Raw genomic sequence first — 22,718 nt, forward strand, 5'->3', positions numbered from 1 at the left:
GAGTGAGAAGTGAATGATACTTATTGTAACTTATAATTAGTGGAATAAAATTATTTTTTTATTGAACTCTGATCCTTCAGAGCTTTTCTTATATATATATATATATATATATATATATATATCTTCTTCTTCTTCTTCTTCTTCTTGGCATTACGTCCCCACACTGAGAGCCGCCTCGCAGCTTAGTGTTCATTAAGCACTTTCACAGTTATTAACTGCGAGGTTTCTAAGCCAGGTTACCATTTTTGCATTCGTATATCATGAGGCTAGCTCGATGATACTTTTATGCCCAGGGAAGTCGAGACAATTTCCAATCCGAAAATTGCCTAGACCGGCCCCGGAAATCGAACCCAGCCACCCTCAGCATGGTCTTGCTTTGTAGCCGCGCATTTTACCGCACGGCCAAGGAGGGCCCCATATATATATATGCTTTTCCTCAGTTATGAATTGAAAGCCTTTTTGTGCCTGCATGAGTATATATATCTTGTGTGGCAAGTACAATGGATACATTATATCCAGGGTGTCGAGAATGTTTCCCAACCGACAACTTCCTAGATAGGAAAGAGAATCGAATTCGCCATCTCCGGATTGGCAATCTTACGTCTTTGTTCGCAAGGCTAAAAATTTAGAAATTTTTGAAAAACTTTAATGTTTAATGTAATGATTTGTCCAAGAATTGTATAGAATCTCCGATAAAAATAATAAAATAAGTGTGCACTATTTATTCCACAGGAAATTATTTATATTGCCGACAGATCTGCCCGAAAAAAAATACACTGGATATTGTTTTGTTTTTGCCTTTCTCGTATACTAAGCATACGTAAAGGCTATATAATATAGTATATATTCGCAACAAGTTGCATTCGACGTAAGATCCTGTTCCTATTGAAAATTGGTCGGGTCGGACTATGGGATCAGAAGTTATGGCCAAAATACTTTTTTATGAAGAAGTGCGCAAAAAAGTGTTCTAGAAAGTCGACTATGAATCGCTTACACTTTATGAGCATGAGCATGAGCATGAGCAGGATAACCGTACAATTCGTAGTTGCTACTCCGTGATTGATTAGAACTTGCGAAATTGCACAGGGAACCAATTGAATGGAGCTTGGGTTTTAGCTATCATTCTCAATGTGCAAATTTCGGAAATTCAATGCATTTTACTAAGTCAATTACGGCGCCGGCCACGTCCTTACGGTCATCAAGGGAAGGAAGGATTATTAGTTCAACTCTCGTTGCTACTAGAGACCGAGTATACCTCTGCATCTCCAATAGTCTTAGGATAGGATATTGTGCTAGTATGAAGGGATATATTATCTGGATTCACTTTGGTAAGTGATGCGATCTATGGGATAGGAATATATGAATGAGAATTAGAAGTACTAGAGTAATGAGAAAGTATTAAAGTGGATTCTAATGGGATTCGTTTTTACAATTAGAATTTGAATGCTATTGGATTCTAATACCACGCACACGTCTACCACACCATCGCTACCCGCACATCAACCTCACACATTTTTACTTGTATGAGGCCTGCACGAGCATAGCGACCGTATATAGCAAGTAACAGGCAGCTTTTTATAACAATTCTATATTTGGAATCATACTTGCTAGCAATGAGAATTTGATTTGCAAAGAGATTTTGAGTTATATGATTAACGAAATTATCTAATAGGAAATTGGAAAGGGCCAGGGATCAAACCCTTAATCTCCTGCTTATGAGGCAGAAGCAGTGACACAAGGCCACCAAGCACCCTAAGACTATGAATCGCTTACACTTTATGTACAATTAGTCTTACAAAATTTTTCAAAATCCACCATACGAGATAGCGATTTTTGGATTTTTTAAATTTGCTGTGACTGGCTGTTGCTGTTGGAATAATATTTCAAGACTTTAATTATGTCCAAGGAATTCAAATTGAACAAGAGTTTTGAAAAATATAATTAAAAAAAATCAAGTTAAATAAACACAATTGAAAAACGCTCACTTTTATAAACATTGAAATTGCTCCGCTCCGCTCACCTACCGCGATTGAACCCATTATCGTATCTCAAAGTTTCTGGCCGGTTGGTGTCTCTATCAAGCCGTTTTATGATCGAAATGTGCAACGATCCAGACCTTTTTTAGAAACAGTTCGCCAACCTGCCGATATTCGCAGATACCCCCCCCCCCACCCCCTCCTCGACAACGTGCAGCCCTTCCCTTAACCCGTCAACAACAGATGATGTCTCCACTTGGCACCCAACGGAGAGCAATACCATCTCATCCAATTTCGAGCAATCGACTTCCAGTTCCGCCCAAACCAATGCCGTCAATCAACAGAGTATTATCGACAATGGTGTAGATAAGCAACTTTTAATCTATTATCAAAATGTTGGCGGAATGAACACACGGATTTCAAATTATATCCTGGCCTCCTCTGATTCAACCCAAGATCAACCCACTAGGTGTTCCAATCTGCCAAATTCATGATTCAGCCATCTTGGATTTTTGTATGGGAGAGCCAGCGGGTTTGTTTATGTTTTGCACCGAAAATGAATTTTTCACCCCCGCCTTCTTCTCGTCCATAAATTGGGCAGATTGAAACACCTAGCTGTGTATTCATCTTGATTCAACCTATGACGCTTTTATTTATTTATTTCGTCAAGCATTGTAGACTACAAACACATTGTTTCACATTGTTTCGCTCTTACCGAGACATGGTTGAAACAAAGTTCATCGATGTATCTCTATCCCGACGCTCATCATACTTCGCTCAGTTCAGCAAGCAACCTACTGCTAGACAATTACAGCATTGCATGCATTCATCAATTGAATCAGATATTGAATGATAATGGTAGGATGCATGATCTCTGCTTCGCGAATTTGGACGGTGACATACGTTACACATTAATTGAGGCCCCTTCACCCCTTGTAACGTCATCTATTCATCATCCATCACTGCTAATTACACTAAATAGCACCATGTCTTGCATCTCCTCCGATCCAGTACAAAGCATCTACTACGACTTTACAAATGGCGACACGTTTTCAAATAAGTTTTCCACAGTCGCCAAGAGTTATTTCGTTACTTGAAACGTTTGAAGAATATCAAAAAGTCCGCCTTGAGGAAATACTGCAAGTACAAATCTCGGTTTAGCAAAGCAGTTTATCTCTCCGCCAACCAACGATATAAGCGTGTAAACAATATACTTTTCAAATCGTATCAGCAAAAAATCGAGCAAAAACTTCGTTACAACCTAAAAGGATTTTGGAACTATGTGAATAAACAGCGAAAAGAATCTGGCCTTCCAACAGTCATGAAAAATGGACACATAGAACAAACATCCACGGAGGGAATATGTGGCCTTTTCCTAAAGCAATTCTCCGGAGCAACTAGTACAGCAATAAGCTGCTGCCAGCGTAACCCCTCCGTCCTCCAGTCGGCCAACATCCTTTAGTTACGGCAGAATACGTCGATGAATGCTGCTCGTCGCTAGCATCATCTACCAGTTGTGGCCCGGATGGTATTCCTTCAACTATTCTCAAAAAATGTTCTACAAGTTTGTCGTTACCTTTGTCAATCCTATTCAACTAATCGTTACGTTCAGGAATGTTTCCGGAATATTGGAAAAAAAATCATACACTTTTCCTGTCTTCAAGGTAATAAGCAAGAGGTTAAAAACTATCGTGGCATAGCAGCGCTATGTGCCATGTCTAAATTGTTCGAACTAGATGTTCTAAAGTTCCTACCCTACAATTGCCTGAACTACATTTCTGAGGATCAACACGGTTTTGTTCCAAAGCGATTTACAAATACTAACTTGATTATCTACATACTCTTCGATTATTATACAAGCTCTTCAGAAAGGACAACAAATCGATTCAATATATACTGACTTCTCATCAGCTTTTGACAAATTCAATCACCAAATCGCTGTCGCCAAATTTGAACGACTTGGATTCTCTGGTTCCATTCTCTGTTGGCTCAGTTCTTATTTAGGAAACAGTAAAATGGCGATAAAAATTGGCGACTGTGTTTCTTCGTTTTCCCCCTGTGACTTCAGGAGTTCCCCAAGGCAGCCATCTTGGTCCTTCAATTTTTAACGTTCAGGTAAACGTCATTAACTTGCTCAAGTGCTTTAAACTATCATTTGCCGACGACTTCAAATTATTTTGGATCGTAAACGGTGTACAAGACACACTTTCCTAGTTATGAGGACCGCTGTAGCACGCTGTAGGTTAATTGAGCTAGATTTACTAAGCGTCCGCCGTGATACTGCCCGTGCATTATTTGTAGCAGACCTTTTACTTCTGAACATTGACTCGCCTCCTCTTTTGTCCCAGCTGAATTTCAACGTCAGCCAACAAAACCTTCGTTCTAGACAATTCTTCTTCTCCGCGGTGCCCGAACGAATTACGGGCACAACGAACCATTTTTGAGCATGTGCAGAAATTTCAATCGTTGCTCAAATGAATTTGATTTTCACTTGAGTCGTAACACTCTTCGGAAAAGGTTTTCCCTCACCCTGTCACACTTTTAGAAATGTTAGTTTGAATTGTTGATACTAGATTTGACTCAGTTAATTATTGTAAATAGTAGTAAGAAATAATTGCATTGTGTATCATTTGGAGTGAAATTGTATTCTGTTGGTACGAAAAGACGAAGAGGTTTTGCGCCCATTTCAGAGAGGGAGCAAAAAGAGTTCAACTCAAACGGGCTTTTCCCTTTTCCGAAAAAAAAGACAAAATAAACAAACTTGTTGTGAGCACATCGGTTTAGGAAAGTGCCCAAAAAGTGATCTAAACTTTTTACGCCCTTTTGGTGTAAATCGATTGTATTTTGGCCAAAACTACCAAGACCATAGTCCGATCCGGCTTATTTTCTAAAGGAAATAATGGGACAGGATTCCCACTCAAATGCAACTTGTTGTGAGCAAATCGGTTAGGGGTAAGTGCCCAAAAAGTGAGTAAGACTTTTTTGCGCACTGACACACATACATCACCTCAATTTGTCGTACTGAGTCCATTGCTATATAACACTATGGGTCTCAGGGCCTTCTATAAAAAGTTTGGTTTTGGAGCGAATATATAGCCTTTACTCGTGCTTAGTACGAGAAAGGCGAAAATGAAATAAACTTTCATGTCACTGGAATATTCGGATCAAAACCATTTTGAACGAAAATTATGTTTTTTTTGTTCCGTTTCACCGATTTTAATTCTACCACCCTGTAAACAAGCTCTGTGAACTGTCAAAACAGTGAGGTTAAGTAAAGATTTTGCATTGGTCTATGGGAAGGAATATTTCTCCGCAAGGAAAAGTGACAGTTCCATTTAATTTAAACAAAAGATATTTTAGTTACCAGATAAAGATTGTCACTGTCGTCGCTGTCCAGAACATCTTTTGCTAGTGAAGATAGGGGAGCTAAATGTCAAAGAAGGAAAATCCATACGATTTGACAGCTTGGTACCCAACATGTTCCGGACAGCAGAACAAAGGGAACCGAAGCGACAATCTTTATCTAGTAATTAAAATATCTTTTATTTAAACACATAGCAGGCGTTATTAGAGTTATGATATTTTCTCTATTTTCCAGATCCAGATCCTCCATTTCTTGTCCTATCTTTTTGCACAGTAATGTTGAAGTCCATACTTTCCCTAATTCGAGAGCTAATCAAGCAAATTAAATTAAATTTATTATTATGAAAATAATAAATGGTCGAAATAGACAAGAAAATGATACGAAGAGAATCAATCTCGCACAATACAAGTTTAATTCATTTTTAAAATCAACAATCTTTTTAATCTCTTTAACAGAACTATCTTACATATAGCATTGCACGGGATGAAAATTAGAAAACAACAGGACCACTACCTGTTAAATTTGACAGGTACTGGTACTGCTGTTTTCTAATTTTCATTAGGTGGGAAATAGTAAGACTACGTGATGACGTCACCGTGCAATAGAGTATTGTTTCATAGTAATTACTCCTCATTTGAAGATTGCTCATTCTTCAACTTTGTTTGCTGAGATAAGTGTATTACTTCTGCTTGAAGTTAAATGCATTTCAAAAATTTCTTTGGAATACACCCAACTTGTTATCAACTTGTTCTTGATCGACCTTTTGTCCATTTCGACCTTATGTCCCTTTTGTCAATTTGTTTTTTCGACGATTTGTCTTTTCGACTTTTTGTCCTTTCGACCTTTTGTCCTTTCTAAATTTTGCCTTTCGACCTTTTGTCGTAGATTCATTAGGATTTTGGTATTCTACATTTCGCAGAACATAGGAGATCAAATTGTTTCAGGCACATGTGAACGTTCAATGCTAGCGAATGGGATGTTTATGCTATTAACCTATCGCAAATTTCCAATGAACTTGGTCTACATCCGATTTCCTCCATTTACTTACATGGGTAGCATTGCGTTATAAAATCTAAATTTTATGGAAATTTCTCGAATTAAATTTAATTTTATGCCAGCGTGCGCCCTGGCTCCTATACGCTGGAAGAACAAATTTATAGTCCTCCGGATCATATCCTTCGTTGCGAACGCGCCAACCGGCAAACTGCCAGGCAGGGTCCTTTTCCGTTTTTGTTGCGGGACGTAGCGAGAAAACTGTTGATGGCGAACTCTTAGGGTTTATCATTTTCACCAGCAGCCATACCACGCGGTTGACGTCGAGAAGCTTGTGATTATTGCCACCATGAAACTTGAGAACGAGCGGACAAATTGGTGGTGCCTGATGGAAGTACACGAATAAATGGACTAAGAAACAGATTGGATTTAAGTGGTACCAAATTGTTCTTCTTTTTGAATGGATCACATAGGTGGTAAGAGCGTGTAAGAAGCTTTTTTGGTCTCGCTGAGTGCTGATGCTGACTTTCATTTTTTCATTTACATGATTTTTCCGAATACAAAAGGATGAGAGATCGAGAGACTTGTAAGAGCTTGAACATGATGGTTCTCGCTAGTCAGTGAACGTACGATGTTTCATAATTTCGATTTCTTTAAAAAGCGATTCAATGAAACTAGTCAAAAACCATTTGTTGATATTCCCACACTTTTTTTTTCATTCCTGAGAACGACTGCTCTTTCTTCACGCTTGCTGAACGTCCTTTCTGAAGAAAGGACGACACGATTGGAACCAAATGCGTCTTTTCTGTAGCAAGGCTGAGAAGTACCCGTTAGTGAACCAGAAAAGCGTGTAATTTATGGTCATGACATCGGGACTTTTTCAGGTTCGAGGATAAAAGGAAACTTTTTTGAATTTGTACACTCTGGTTGTTCGGCATGTCATTTATTGCTCCGAACAAATGTTTGCAAAACGATAAGCATGTTTGTGGATTATGAACTGTTCCAACCAGTTAGTATATTTTCGATTGTTGGTTGGAATTATATTCATATAAAATGCCTTGGTCATAATTCTTCTTCTTCTTCGATTGCTTAACATTCCAACAAGTACTTGGTCTGCTCAGTGTTCCATTAGTATTTCGACAGTTTTCAATTTTTTTTTGAGTATATTTTAAGCTTAAAGCACAGGACTACTACTATCTACTTCTTAGATAACTGTAGTTAAAATAAAAATGACCTAGATGGCCAAAGTTGGTCTTTAGCAAAATGTTTTTCCGTTATCTGATCAGCCTTTACCATCCTAATGTTAACACTCAAGCACACGCGCTAATGTAAATAACACTGACGAAAAAACATCGCTCACGGTACTCAGCATGAGCGAGCCTGCATGTTCGTTCCAGGACCGCGCACGTGCTGAACCGTTAAAGAACTAATTCGGATGAAATTGACTTGGTTCGGAAAGAAAAGTTAAAATATGACATGCCACATTCTAAACTCAGAAAAAAAAGACCAGCTCTACCTAGGTGAATAAAAATATAAAAACTTGTTTGGAAAAACCGAATCATGCTTCACAAAGCCGCAACCTCATAATTGAATATAAAACTTTAAAAAAATTCCTATCATATTTCTCCTTCTAATGTCAAATCCCATTAGGCTGCTTATCCAATTTGCTCGGGGACGGCGCCTGAGTTTGTTTATAAGGCATCTCAAGTGAATAGTTTGGAGCTATGCTGTGAACGACATTTCTAAAACAAAATAAAAGTTTACAACCAGATTATTCAATTTGTAATTGAGCTTATACACTTTCCGTCTAATAGAACAAGAAAAATGAAGAATCAACTTGTCTTGCCGAAGCACGTGCCGGAAAAAAGTAGCTCGTTCTGTGAGCGCTTTCGGATACGGAGACTTTGTGTCATGTTTAGTTTCGAGGATAGTCTTCTTTTCCGAGCTTGCTGGCGACTTTCTCTATTTTGTGTCGTGTGTAGCGCTGCTTCGTGGCTTATATTGCCTTTTTTCGTGAGCTTCACGAGAAAGTTTTCCTGTTGTAAAAGTTTTTAAATTTTGAAGCCAGCAAAAGTGCTGAAAATAACACTCTTCTTGTCAGTTGGGCTGATATCGAAACATGAAGAATGATGCTTTTTGAAAAAAGGTTAGGGTATGTGGTATAAGAAGATTTTCTCTGTACAAAGTATGGTACACCGAAACACATATAATGTAACGAAAACATATATTTTTACCACTTTGGCCTAACGTAGATAACACGCTCATTTCAATGGAAGCTATTCAAAGAGCCGTAAAATTCAGATATATTTTGAAAGATTGGACTGATTGAACCATCTTTCAACAACTCCGTGAGAAATTTTACAGCAAACTTTTCTTCAAAGACCGAAACTGCCGAAAAAATTGCTTAACCTTCCTATAGTGCTTAAAAAATCACACATGATGTTCGGGTCATATTTACCCGGATTTAACTTAGTAATATCTCAGGCATTTCTCAGCAAAATTCACATGTTTATATACCCAAAACAAACGCCAGCTCATAAATTTTCCCAAACTGACCAGAATGATGATCGGTCACTCGTACATTCTGCAGTCACTCACTCACTCACTAACTGTCACTCACTCGCTCACTCTTGCTAACTCACTCTTACTTAATCACGCACTCTTGCTCACTCAATCACTCCTATTTACTCACTCACTTCTACTGACTCATTAACTCTTACTCACACAGTCTTACTCGCTCACTTTTACTCACCCACCCACTCGTCGATTCTGAGACCACGCTTCATCCAGAATCCGTTGCTTTCATTACAGGGACCAAGAAACGACTTCAGCCTTATTGCCCTTGTAGCCATGCTGACGCGAACCGCAAATGCCTCGGGTTCTCTGCATTGTGCATGAGAACGTGCTACATAATCTCCTCCTTCTATTTTCATTTATTTAGTCTACATCTAAACAGATAACACTGAATCAACAATTTGACGCCACAATACACGGTTCGAGGCCGCATCTCTCCATCCTCGAATACGCCCCACCAAGTCGTTCTGCACCTGGTCTGCCCATCTCGCTCGCTGCGCTCCACATCTGCTCCGTCTGCGAACACCATCTTTGCAGGGTTGCTGTCCGGCATTCTTGCAACATGCCCTACCCATCGTACATTTCCGGCTTTAGCTACCTTCTGGATATTGGGTTCGCCGTAGAGCTGGGCGAACTCATGGTTCATTCTTCGCCTCCACACACCGTCTTCTTGCACACCGCCAAAGATGGTCCTAAGCACCCGTCTCTCGAATACTCCGAGTGCTTGCAAGTCCTCCTCGAGCATTGTCCATGTTTCATGTCCGTAGAGGACAACCGGTCTTATTAGCGTCTTGTACATGACACATTTGGTGCGGTGGCGAATCTTTTTTGACCGCAGTTTCTTCTGGAGCCCGTAGTAGGCCCGGCTTCCACAGATGAGCAATGGTCAATTGAATATTGAGAAAAAAATCCCGCAAAACGAAGGGTTTAAACCTGTTATGTAACATTTTGAATATTATTAAGAATATGTATTTGGTTTAAAATGTTTTGATCAACATATTTGCATTATTACAATAGCCAAACACAACCCAAAACAAAATTGAACTATTTTGGCCTAATTTTAAATGTTAAAAATAATATATAAAAATATTTTTTAATTTTTTTTCACATCAGGCTATGTTAATCAATAAGATAAGCTTCGTCACACCTGCATTGAACAATGCAATTTTTTTGATAGCCACTTGATAAACAGCAGCAATTCTTAGGGTGTCCAATTTACCCCCACCACCTACAGTTAGAATAGTTCCAATAGTTCCAATAGTTCTAATTCCAAGAAAGCTATTTGATTGGTGCGCTGTGCATTTTTGTTATTTCTCGTCTCGACCAATCATGACTAGCAACTACGAAGTTTACAGTCAATCGAGCTAAGCTAATACTTAACCCATATTATCCCAGCGTCCTATTGATAGGATAGCTCTTGTCGGCGAGCTTTATCTATTCTCCGGGCGTTAATTGGTTAAACACATGACCCTAATATTCACTTTGTTTCTTATGTAATTTACGTGTATGTGCCTGTAGATACCCATCACCATTCAAAATCGATTGTTTTGAATCTGACTGCATATACCCTTAAGAATAAGTTTTGGCAAGTTCTAGGTTGAAGTTTGGAGTGGATAATTTCAATCATCTATCCTTAGCTCAAAGGAATAGAAAAAATCAAAGTTGAAATCGCATCCACAAGATTCGAGTACTAACTATCCACGCGAATGTCTTTACACTTTTCAATTGTTCGAAACATGATTCTCTCGCAGCGATTGTTGTGAAATATTTACTTCATTGGTCGGTGCATCCATACGACTAACTTGATACTTCAGCCATGCTATACGGTGAAATTCCCATCAAAGAAATTTCCCCCCCCATTCGGATGGGCGTGCATGAATGCGTCAAGTACAAGTGATTTATAAAGCTAAAAATTATTCAAATTTATTCCTCCAACCCAGCTGAATGGTTTCCGCCAGCCAGACAAACCCACATCGGATAGTGATATCCTGCTCCGACCGGCTCCGGTTCTCTCCCTTCTGGTTTTCGTGTTTTTCCAAAAGGGTGGCACTTCTTGACTCCTTCAGAGTGCTGTTGATCCATTTCTGGTGTTTACATTTGTATACCCAATTTGAACTCCTCTTTGAGGATGCCACCAACAGACTGCTCAGCGCCAGTGAGTCTTTCCTCGTGCTTCCCATCGATACACAGGAAGAAGAGACGATTCGAAGCCAATGACTCCGGAACAACCGAATGGATGTCGTTCAGAGATTAGGTGCTTCCGAGACGTGTTTGCTGAGTGTGATCCGAGATGGAAAGATAGGGCGCGCATCAGTTTTTTTAGAATGCCGCTTGTAGCGCAGTTGGGAAGTAAAAACAAGGATAACTTTTAGCTGCTGGTTGGTGTGGGGATGGATGATTTAAGGAATGATAAACAAATTGCGAATAACAGAACACGAGTAAGGTTAAACTACAATTAACTCAGACGTTTTAGAGTATCACGTTAGAATTTTGAATTCAACTTTTTACGTGTTTTACATTTTTATTTCAGTAAATTATTAGCTACAATAGATTAAGGTACTGTTTGCAGTGGAGCATCCAAACAGGCATAAATAGAAAATTAGAAAAATAGCCTTTTTATATAATTTGATGATTTTTTGAAAAGATAAAAGAAAAATGACACGTGCGGGCACGTGATCGAATATTTTCACTAAAATTTAATTATTAGTACCAACATTATTCTGAGAAAACAGTATGATTTTTAGAGAAATATAGGAATTTCTTCATATATTCCAATAGTTATCTCAAGACATTCTCCGGTTCCTCAGAAATTCTATTGAAAACTCCCTTGTATAATCATCTAAGAGCTTCTTCGGAAACTCTTTTAGCAATTCCTTCAAAAATGCCGTTACATAATCTTTCCAAACATATTTCAGCTGTTCTCTTGGAATATTTTCGAGAACTTATTCTGAAATTTCTCCAGGATTTTTTTTCGGATTTTAGTTTCTTCTGAAAATTCTTCAATAACTTTTTCCACTCGAGGAATAATTCAGAAAACTTGATTCCTTTTGACATTACTCCAGAGCTTCCTTCGGCAAATCCACTGAAAAGACTCATGCGGAACTTCCTTCGGAGCTTTCTTTCCCTCTCAGTAAAACTATACAAATTTCTTTCTGAAATTCTTGCAGGAATTATTCCGTATTTTTTGAAAGATTTTTCTCGGAAACTTATTTAAGAGTAAAACAGGAAATCCTGATGCTGTTTCCAGAAGAGTTTCTATCGGAAATATCAAAGGAATCTCCAGAGTAAATTTTCGGAAAGAACTCTTGGAGTAATTTTCGAATGATTCCTGAAAGAATTCTTGAATGAATTTCTGAAAAGATTCCCGAATAAAATTCTAAATAAATATCCGAAGGTCTTCAGGAATTTCTAATAGAATTTCCAGAAGAATGTCCGAAATAATTCCTAAAGGAATTTTGGAAATAATTCCTGGATGAAATTCTGGGGAAATTCATGAGAGATATTTCGCAGGAGTTCCAAGAATTTCTTTCTAGAGTTTCGGAAAGGATATCTGAATTCAATTCCTTAAAAAAATGAACCAGTTCCTAATCTCCGCAGGTTTTCTTAGAGCAATGTTCAAAGAAATTTATGAAGACATTCAGAAATGGAATTCTCCTTAAGGAATTTTGGAAGGTTTTCCATCAACAAATTCCGTGGGTATTCTTGAAGGAATTTCCGAATGGTTTTCCGTGGGAATTTCAAACAAATTTGTAAAGAATTTTACAAAGGATTTACGCAAAAATCCCTTGAAAAATTCCAGATGGAATTTCTGAAGGAATTTTTGAGAAAAAAATCGAAAGGTATTTCCGAAAAAAAATAACTTTCCGTTGGAAATTCCTTAGAATATTCCTTCGAAAATTCAAAGAAATAATAATGAGAAAATTGATTCGGAAATTCCTTTACATTTTTTTCTGGAGCTTCTTTTAGAAAATCATTCGGATATACCCTCAGGAATACCTACAAAAATTGTTTTAAGAATACCTTCAGAAATTCGCTAATGAGCTATTCTTCCGAAGTTTTTTTAATAATAACTTTTGAAATTCCAGTAACTTCTCAAGAAATTCCTTCGAAAGCTTTCGAAAGAAATTCTTGGAATTCTTCCGAAATTTCCCTCAGGATAATCCAGCTTTTTTTTCGAAAATTCTTTAAGGAATTCCTTCTATCATTCCTCCGAATTTTATTCGAGCTTTTCGGGAATCTTTTCAGAAATCCATTTAGAAATTCGTTTTGGAAGACATTAAAAATTGCGTATGGAAATTCTTTTGAGAAATCCTGAGAAACTCCTCAGCAAATACTTTTGGGATTTCTTATTTCATTTTTCAATAATTTTCCGGAAGAATTCTTTCAACAAAATTTCTGTTAAAATTCCTTCAGAAATTTTGAAACAAATTTGATATTGTTTTACTGAATAAACTTCTTTTTACAAGGGCATTCTTCAGAGAGGTTTCCGAAAGAATTACCGGAGGAATGTACAAAGGAACTATTGGGAGAATTTTATAAATTATTCCAGGAGGAGTTTCTGACAGAATTTCTGGATGATTTTAAGGGATGATCCACAGATTGGTGGAAAACGATATTGATAACGTCCGTGAGCTTGGCTACTCAGTAACGAATGTATTTCTTCCACGATTTTGTGTTTTACGGATTTATTCTTCTGTAAGCTAGATATGGCCGATTATTGTGCTTTATGTTGTAGACTGGTTGTAATGTTTTGTTTGGCCAATTACATAAATTAAAAGCTATAACTGGGATTGTTGCTTCTGGTGCAAAAGGAAATTTTCCTAAAGCAAAAAATATATGGCTCGCTGCCAAAATTCACACCGAAGAAGAGAAATAAATTAATGCAGTTAACCTCATTATAAGCGCGAGAATCGACAGTTAGATTTAACCTCTTATGAAAAACGAAAATTTGTTCAAAATATCATAATTCAACGGTTAATGATAAACAAAATCAAATGCAACCATTGTAACCAATGTATTGACTGGCTACACCACAAATTTGGGTAAACTGTTTTAGCTAATGCTATAAAAGCACTACGTTGATGCAGAAAAACACCAGAATGGATTGATTATGTCTATGTTTTGATTGCCCACATCATATAGCTCCGTGCTGCCTCTGACTCCGATTGGTACCTACTGATGATCAAAGCGGCTATCAGCCACTTTTCACCCCCAATCAAGCCGTTCGTCTAAAAAGCACAAAATCGAAATTGAAAGTGAATAGCGATTGTAATCCTCTTCCATTTCTCCCGCAGTTTTGTGATATTCCTCGGTGTGGCAATGTTGCTACGAGGCACCTACAATTGTACGACGCATCATGTCCGTGTACAGGTTTTCCAAATTGAGGGGGCTACAGTTAAGTACAAAAAAAGTGAGTGTTTATCTTGTAATGAACGCTAGATCGACTGTAGCTTTACTTTTTTTAATCACCCTCATGTCATAGAGTAATAAATAAAAGTGAAAAAAAATTGTAGCTCTATATCGGGGACGTTAATAATGGCTGCTTCGAATTTCTTTCTGTACCGTCATCGGGAGTCTGGAGGTCGTAGAGCAAAATCGTTTAAAAAGGTCTCTTATATTTCAGTCTTCTTGTCCTCAGATTCATTCAATTTATTCCACCAGCATTCTAAGTAGTTAAAACAGTGACCCATTCTCACCCCCATTTGACCCTTTGTCACCCCCGACGACGGTATTATGTCTTGTGAGAAGGTGTGTCTTAAGCTCCTCCACCAGCGTGGAGCGCGATGTACATAACGTCGACCCTGATAAGGAACCTAACACTGAAAATAATATACACGCTCATGATACTGGTTTCACACATGAGAAACATACCAATATAACGTATGAATCCAGTTACAAATGTCAAAAAATGAAACGTTCGATATAATGGAAATAAAGCTAGAATGGAAATGAGAAACACGTTAAAATTTGGTGGAATGTTTCAGTGGAAAATCTGGGCGCATGTTCTATGTCAATTTCAAAATTAAAGTATAAATTCGAACATTATCTATAGATAATTATAGATAGATAGATAAATATAGATAGATTAGTATACTAATGAAACACAGTAACAACGTTTGTTGAATAATTGATTTATTATACATAATAAGAACAAAAATACTGGACCAATCATGCATCTGGAAATAAGGTAGCATTTTGTTGAATTTTCCGTATTAGTCTCCTTGGATCTCAGCCAAATTCCCTATATGCAAGTTCCGAAATTCAAGTTAATCTGAAATAGTTGGACATAAATTCTTTAATTTTTGTAAGCTTGAATTTATTTAAACTTACCTTTTTGAAACAAAATACCCAGAAAAACACTAAAAAGCTGCAGCCATTTGCAAATCAATGAAAATTTACATATTATTTTTCTCTCCAGGCGTTTGCTATTTCTTCGATTCATCCATATTGAACAAATTTTCTCTGTTGCGACATGTTTATTGCTATCCCTATCATTGCTACGCCAAACCAAGTTCAAAACACGTCATAATGAACAGTTTTCTCAAATGGTGTTGATTCACATTTATTCCACGCGACTTTAACGTGGATTGGTAGTGAAAACGATGATTGATAAAACACGTTCGATTCACATTTTAAAGAATATTGTGTGAACGTGTATAATATTTTCAGTGTAAAACGAAGCCTCTGGACTACCACAAAAAAATGAGAAAGAAAATAGAGAGAACGTATTTTTTGGCAACCAATCTGGCAATGAAATGAAGTCTTAACTGGAAATTTAAGGCTCCCCCAGACCTAAGCGATTTCATCGTCGCGACGGCGACAACTAGTCGCCACGAATCTATCGTTGGGTCGCTGCAGGAAATGTTCTATTTACGCTTCCATACCAACGACGACAGAATCGCTGTTATCTGCTTACCTACCTATTATTATGTATCCAACTTACTTTTTTGTAGCCGCTGTAATAGATGCTTTATTCGAATACAGTATAGACTATTCGCGGCACTGAATTATCTTTAAGGTCACTCCTTACGGAATCCAAGTTTCAAAGTGCTCGCGTTTTCGGGGGCACACCACTCGATAGGGAGGCAGCGCACAACTGTCATTTTTGTTTATTTGACTTTGCTGCGTCGCAGCATGCATGAAATATTAAAAGTGACAGTTGTGCCTTGTTTATTTATAAAATGTAACAGCACATAAGAAAGGGACTTTAGGGAGATAAATTCAGTTATTTCCGTCAATTGCAGGGAATTCATTGCAGCAGTCTCTGAAAAAAATCGATTTTGAATTTTTTTCCAAAAATGGGGGAAAAAACATTGATATTTTTTAATAAATCCCGAACGCAATAGCCGATTGGGCCAATTTTCAATAGCAAAAAACGAACAGTGGGTAATGTCTGTGACATAACCGCTAAGTGGACGTAGGACTTGACTTGACCATGCCCTTAGGATACATAATATGTCCAAATTTCTCACATCAACTATTTTGGATAAATAATCGGCGTTGCATACCATTCCTTGGCAAAATCTTTTCATCAAACCGACACAGAAATCAAATCTACCTCGAACAAGAATCATAAAAAAAAAAATCAGGAAGTATCTGTCCGGTCACGAAGTATTAGCCTCAACAGTGGCAACCTTCTCACTGAAGGACTGCCTGAAATAAACAACAAGTTGGCTCAGCAGGGGAAGTAGACTGTATCTCATCCCTTCCACTGAAGAGCCTTCTAATCCGTGCGATAGCGACTGAAGGAGAACATTATTTTTATCTCTTAGAGCCTTGAAAAAGTCTGTTTGCTTCGGCTAAGTGCAAAAAGTAAGAAAACGATTTTTTCAAATAACCGCGAATTTCTAGTGATGGTATAAAAAAGACTGAATGCTCTGCGAGTGAATGAACTTTTCTTTTATACCTTATTTTGAATCTTCTCTGCTTCCCAATTGGTGGGCCAATCAGCTAGTGTCTTGTATCCCGCTTCTTTGGCAGCCAAAGCGTCATCATCATCGTTCGAGAAGGGCTTCTTCTTTTTTACGCTTGTTGATCGCTGCTGGCGTCTATTTCCTAACGGGACTTTTCGCTAGATACAGGCCAATAAGCCGGGCAAGCGAGCTTAGAATTGCAGTTCAGGTGGGAAGTATACGTGTTCTTTTCTGAGACGTAACAAGGGACGATCATTCAGTTACGTTCGCTTTGTGTGCGGTCAGTATCAAACAATGTTCATCTACATATTTTTTTATCAATGCCAAAAAATCCAACATTTGATGAAAAATCGATTGATAGTTTACTAATGTTTGAGCTGTTATCTGTTTTTTTATCCAAATAAGATTATGTGAGAGATTTGGACATCTTATGAATCTTTAAAGGCATGGTCAAGCGAAGTCCTTCGTCCACTTCGCGGTTAAATCAGAAAAATTATTAATGAAAATCACGCATAAAATTTTATCTCTAGAATATTGGATTTGGCACCCATTGATCTCTATTATTGGCTCTCTGAAGAACCGTTTGTTTTTTGGACATACATGCTGCATCATGTGGCTTTTCTTCAGCCTGTCTCGGCTCAGCACCGATGCCGGCCGGTCTCGGCTCGACTCTGCTGCTGCTGCCGGTATCTGCTCAGCATTGCTGCTTTGTCGGGTCTGTAGGGTGGACTGCTGATGTACTGGTTAGGTTTCGGCTGATGATGGTCGCTTCGATGGTGTCGAGCCGAAAAAGCGGTCGGTGCAGACTTCATTCCCTGCTAAAAGGTGTGAGTGCTGTTCAATCGATGATGCGGTTGCTTCGCTTGTCCCGGTCAGAATGAAAGGAAAAAATCGCGTTGCGCTATTTTATGACTTCACGGCAGACCCAGCGGCTGCTCATTCGCTGGTGTCTGCACCAATCAGAACGTGGTAATGGAATGATGCAAGAATTATGCGGTACCCATATTTATAGGTTCCCTTGATCTCAATGTTTTTCATTGAAAACAGTTTCATGCCTATTGAAACAAGTTTTTCGGGCCTTATCAAGCATGGACATGGAAGGCATACTTGAAATCTGTTGATTGAGGGGCTTACCGCAGAAATTCATCCACTGAGACGAACGCTATCAACGTTTAAAATCTTTCAACACAGCGTAACGCGGTCGATTTGAATATTTTGAAATGACACCCGGTATAGCAAAGAGAGACGTAAGTCCTACGTCAAAATTAGGAAATATTCCGCGTCGAACGCAACCTGTCGCAAGCAACCTGTCGGTTAAAGCTAAGTACAAAGAAGTGTGTCTACCATTTTTTTGTACACACACATACATACATCACCACAATTTGTCGAGCTGAGTCGATTGTCTATCGAAAGTTCGGTTTTGGAGTGATCTTATAGCCTTTACGTATACTTAGTATACGCGAACGGCAATAAGAAGTAACATGAGCGACAATATCAACAATCTATGGGTAAAAAAAAGTAAAGGTACAGAATCGAGTGCGCCAATTATTGAGTAATAACTCGGAAATCGTGTCTCGTATTCTGTTTATTAGCCTAAGAGTCTTTCGTCGGTAAATACCAAGTCGGTTTTCATGGAAGTGCACATTAACACTATCGCCCTGTCAACGTGTCTCTGTCAGCCACCAGATACTTACTGTTGACAGAGTTTTTGATCAGCCCTGGTCTTTCGGTCTCCTTTTCAAAAAATTGCTAGTGGTAGAATGACCGGCGGTAAAGCCGTGTTGGTTGGTGGCTGAGATGTTGTTTGCAGTGCGAATGTAGTGGTTCCATGACAACGAGTTCGAACAGCTTAGAAACGGCGCTTAATGACGTGATTCCTTGGTAAAGCCTAGTACGCAGCTCTCAAGGAAAACGGTCAAGGAAAATTTGATCAAATTACCAAAGTAATTTTGTCAATCGATCAAGTAAGCAAAAAAAATTATTATTTGTTCTGTCATCAAGCATGTAAGCAAATGGAAATAATAGCTGCAACTTTGTTTTTCTAAAAAAAATCATTTCTTTCAGTAATGTTTGACCAAAATCAATGGATGAACTCCTCTAAAAAAGCCAACGCTGGCCGCTTGTACCGACGTAGATGTGCATCTGAAGATGTCGCCTGTCGTATTCAGTGGTGTCTTATCTTCATCGCCAAAATGTGAAGATTGTGAAGTATTCGTTTGGCTTCCAATGAAATGGTCAATAAACGCTTTGCCGAGATGTGCAGCCGGTGATTTCTAACATGACACGTAGTGAATCAGTTCTCAGCTCTTTTTTTCATTCGCTGGCCACTGAAGGCATAATGGTTGAGTCTCAGAGCGTCTTCTCCGACCCGATTAGAATGCGTACACAGAACTAGGATGCCACTTCCTTCATATTTCTAGTTGTTTGCTGCATGTTATCTTGTCTAGCTGGTAACGTCTCGGTACCTGAAGGTGTTCCGTATTGATTCGAGTCGATCACCTGGTACGCCGAATTCCATTGTCGAATTGATTGTTCTCCACTTTCAAACTTCACTCTCTGAACATTCCACGAACTCTACACTACCGATGCCGCCTTGATCTTCTTTTTCCAATCCTATAATCTTCTGCAGACGGAATGATACTTTTATAGTACTGTTTGTTCAAAATGCAGTTCTAGCTGCTCGAATTCCGTTACATCCTGCTTTATTTTTTGTTGAGCTACTACATTTACTTTTTAATGGGTAAATTGAGATTCTCTGTATAGTTCTCCCTCCCTGTTCATGCGTTCTTATTTGCTTCGAAAGGGGTTGGGCCACTGAATGGGGTTCGAAAAAAATATGTTTTGGCCTTAACCTTCCGGGACTCGCACCGTTGTAAAAAGTACAACACATTTGAAAAAAGAACGCTTGTCGCTCACAAGAGCGGTGGGACTGCGTGAGTGATCCAGGACCATGCGAGTCCCGGAAGGTTAAATGATAGCGTAGGTCGTTTTCACTGGTCTATTTCATATTTTGACAGTGTATGAATACATTTGGAAATATGTAGATAAAAAAGACCTCGACCAGCAAAAAAGGTCTTACAGTCTGAAGAATCCGGGACAATTGTTTTTTTTTACCCGGGAACACCTTCCTTCGCATTCTTTTGAGGCAAAAAACTTACTTGATATTACATGGGCTACAGCTCTTCGATGAACCTACGCCGAATGGAGTATCCTTCTCCACTGGACTCGATCCTGGGCCAATCGCTTCCAGTCGCCCTGAACATTGAGTGCCCTCAGGTCCTCTTCAACTGCAAAAAGCCATCGTGTACGCGGCCTTCCACGAAGCCTGCGGCCTCCTCCGGTCTCTCTACTAAATATTATCTTCGCTTTATGTTCTTCCGGCATACGAACAACGTGACCAGCCCACCGTAGTCTGCCGTGTTGTAAAAGCTTAATAATATCCAGCCCTTTGTATACCTGGTACAATTCGTGATTCATGCGACGCCGCCAGATACCGTTCTCTTGTTTACCGCCGAGTATTGTCCGCAGCACCTTACGCAAAAAACACGATATTCATTATTGGTCGGGGTTCAGCGAAACCGCACCAAGTGCTTTTTTGACTGACTTTCGATATTTTGTTCATCGAATGAAAATCGGAAGTAATTCATATCAATTCATTCGTACACTTGTTGTTGGCCTGCGGGCCGCACCTTTGTTTTGCTTTGACCGTTTCGTACGGAGTGAATTTAACACCAATGTCCATTATATTACCCTGATAGATATATTAGCTGATAGATATATTAAAAAGGTTTTGGCTGAAAACCGACTAGTCACGTTTTTCTTGTAACCGTGTTTCTGAAGTCGGCCAGAAATAGAAGAGCTATATTTTTGATAAATTAATCTACTGGATCTGTTCAAAACTTGTTCTACATACTTTTTTTTTAGAAAAACTAAGCCTCTGCGCGTACTGACGCGTAATGAATAATTTTCAGCCAGGAACTTCTTTGTATATTGCAATGAAAAATTTAACGTAAATTTTCCTGAAAGAGTAGTTTGCAGAAACAGTTTCTGGATAAACCTTGAGGAATTGCTGGGGAATTGGAAGAATTTCAGGAAGACTTTTCCCAGCAATAAATCCTGAAGGGGATTTTGGAGAAATTAGCTTGAGAAATTTTCGTGACGAAGTGACGTGGAGTTTTCATGTAAATTTCCTAGACAACTTTCAGATACATTTTCAGGGGGATTCTTGGAGAAATTTCTGATGGAGTTGGTAAAGAAATTTTCGAAAGAGTTCCTGAAAAAATTTGTGGAGTAATAAACTTCTTTAGGAATTTTCAATAGAGATCTTGAAGAAACTTTCAAGAAAGGGCTTTTTTGAAGTTCTGAGGAAATACTTGCAAGAAGGAATCTGAGTAAGATTTCTTGGTTCAATTCGCAATTGAATTTCCATAGGAGTTTATGGGAAAATTCCTGGAAAAATGTCCGGCAAATTTCCAGAAGAGCTCCCGGAAGGTGTGTTGAAAATTTCTTAGGGAAAATTTTGGAGGATCTCTCGGAGGAACTCTTGAAGGAACTTTCCAATCAGTTCCTGGAGGAACTTTCCGAGGAGTTCCTTGAAAATCTTCCGGAAGAATTTCTAGAGGAATTTCTGGAGGAACATTCCTAGGAAATATTGGATTAACTTTCTGCAATAAGTTCTGGAGAAATTCCTGCAGGAACTTTTGGAGAAATTCCTAGAGGGATTTTTTGAAGAAGATCCGAAAGAATTCCTAATCGATCTTGAGAAGAGATTCCTAACAGAACATCATGAGCAAATCCTGGAGGAACTTTCTGAAGTGTTTCTGGAAGATCCATCGCAAAATTTCTACAGGAACTTCCGGAGAAATTCCAGGTGAAACTTCCCTAGGAAATATTGGAGGAACTTACTGAGGAATTCGTTGAGGAACTTCATGAGGAATTTCGAGAACAACTTCCGAAAGAGTTCCTGGTCGATCTCCATGAGGAATTCCTTAAGAAACTTGCCACGATAATTCCAGAGGAACTTCCTAAGCAATTTCTGGAAGAACTACCAATTCCTGGAGGATCCAGCAGAATAATTTCTAGAGAAACTTCCGAAAAAACTCCTGGTGGATAATATGGAGGAACTTCCGTAAGAATTTGGAGGAGCTTCTGAGGAAATTCTGGAACTTCCAGAAAAATTCTTAAAGGAACTTCCGGAAGAAATCCTATTTTTTTTAGAAGAATTCGTCCGGAAGTTCCTCCTTGAATTCCACTGTAAGTTCCTTCAGGAATTCCTCCAGAAGTTCTTCCAAGAATTCCACCGGAAGTTCCTCCAGGAATTCATTCGGAAATTCCTCCAGCAATTCCTCTGGAAGTTCCTCCAGGAATTCTTCCAGAACTTCCTCCAGGAATTTCTCCGGAAGTTCCTCCAGGAACTCCTCCGGAAGTTCCTCCAGGAATTCCTGGAGGAACTTCCAGAAGAATTGCTGGAGGAATTTGACAAAAGAACTTTCCTCCGACATCTTGGTGGTCGTTCTAACTTAATTCAAAATTGTGATCGTCATGGAAGCAAGCCGGTATGAGCTAATAACTCAGCCATTTTTAAACGATTTTGGTATCAATCGATCAACGGAGTCTTTAAGCTTTTGCTCAACTTATAAAAACAATGGATTAAAGAAGTTAAATCATTAAACAATTAAATTCCGCCTGATACTGTTGAAAATCGGTAAATCAACAAATCCCGTTCGTCGAAACATCAAATGCGATCATCTTACTTAGTTTCTTCAGGGATTCCTCTTGAAGCCCCTTCAGGGTTTCCTCTCGAAATTCCTTCAGAAGTTTTTCGGGAAGTTCTTTTAGGAATTCCTCGGAAAGATCCCTCAGGATTTTTTTTCTGGAAGATCCTTCAGTGATTCCCCC

Source organism: Armigeres subalbatus, chromosome 1 (genome assembly GCF_024139115.2).
Source record: "Armigeres subalbatus isolate Guangzhou_Male chromosome 1, GZ_Asu_2, whole genome shotgun sequence".
In the NCBI taxonomy this organism is placed as follows: domain Eukaryota; kingdom Metazoa; phylum Arthropoda; class Insecta; order Diptera; family Culicidae; genus Armigeres; species Armigeres subalbatus.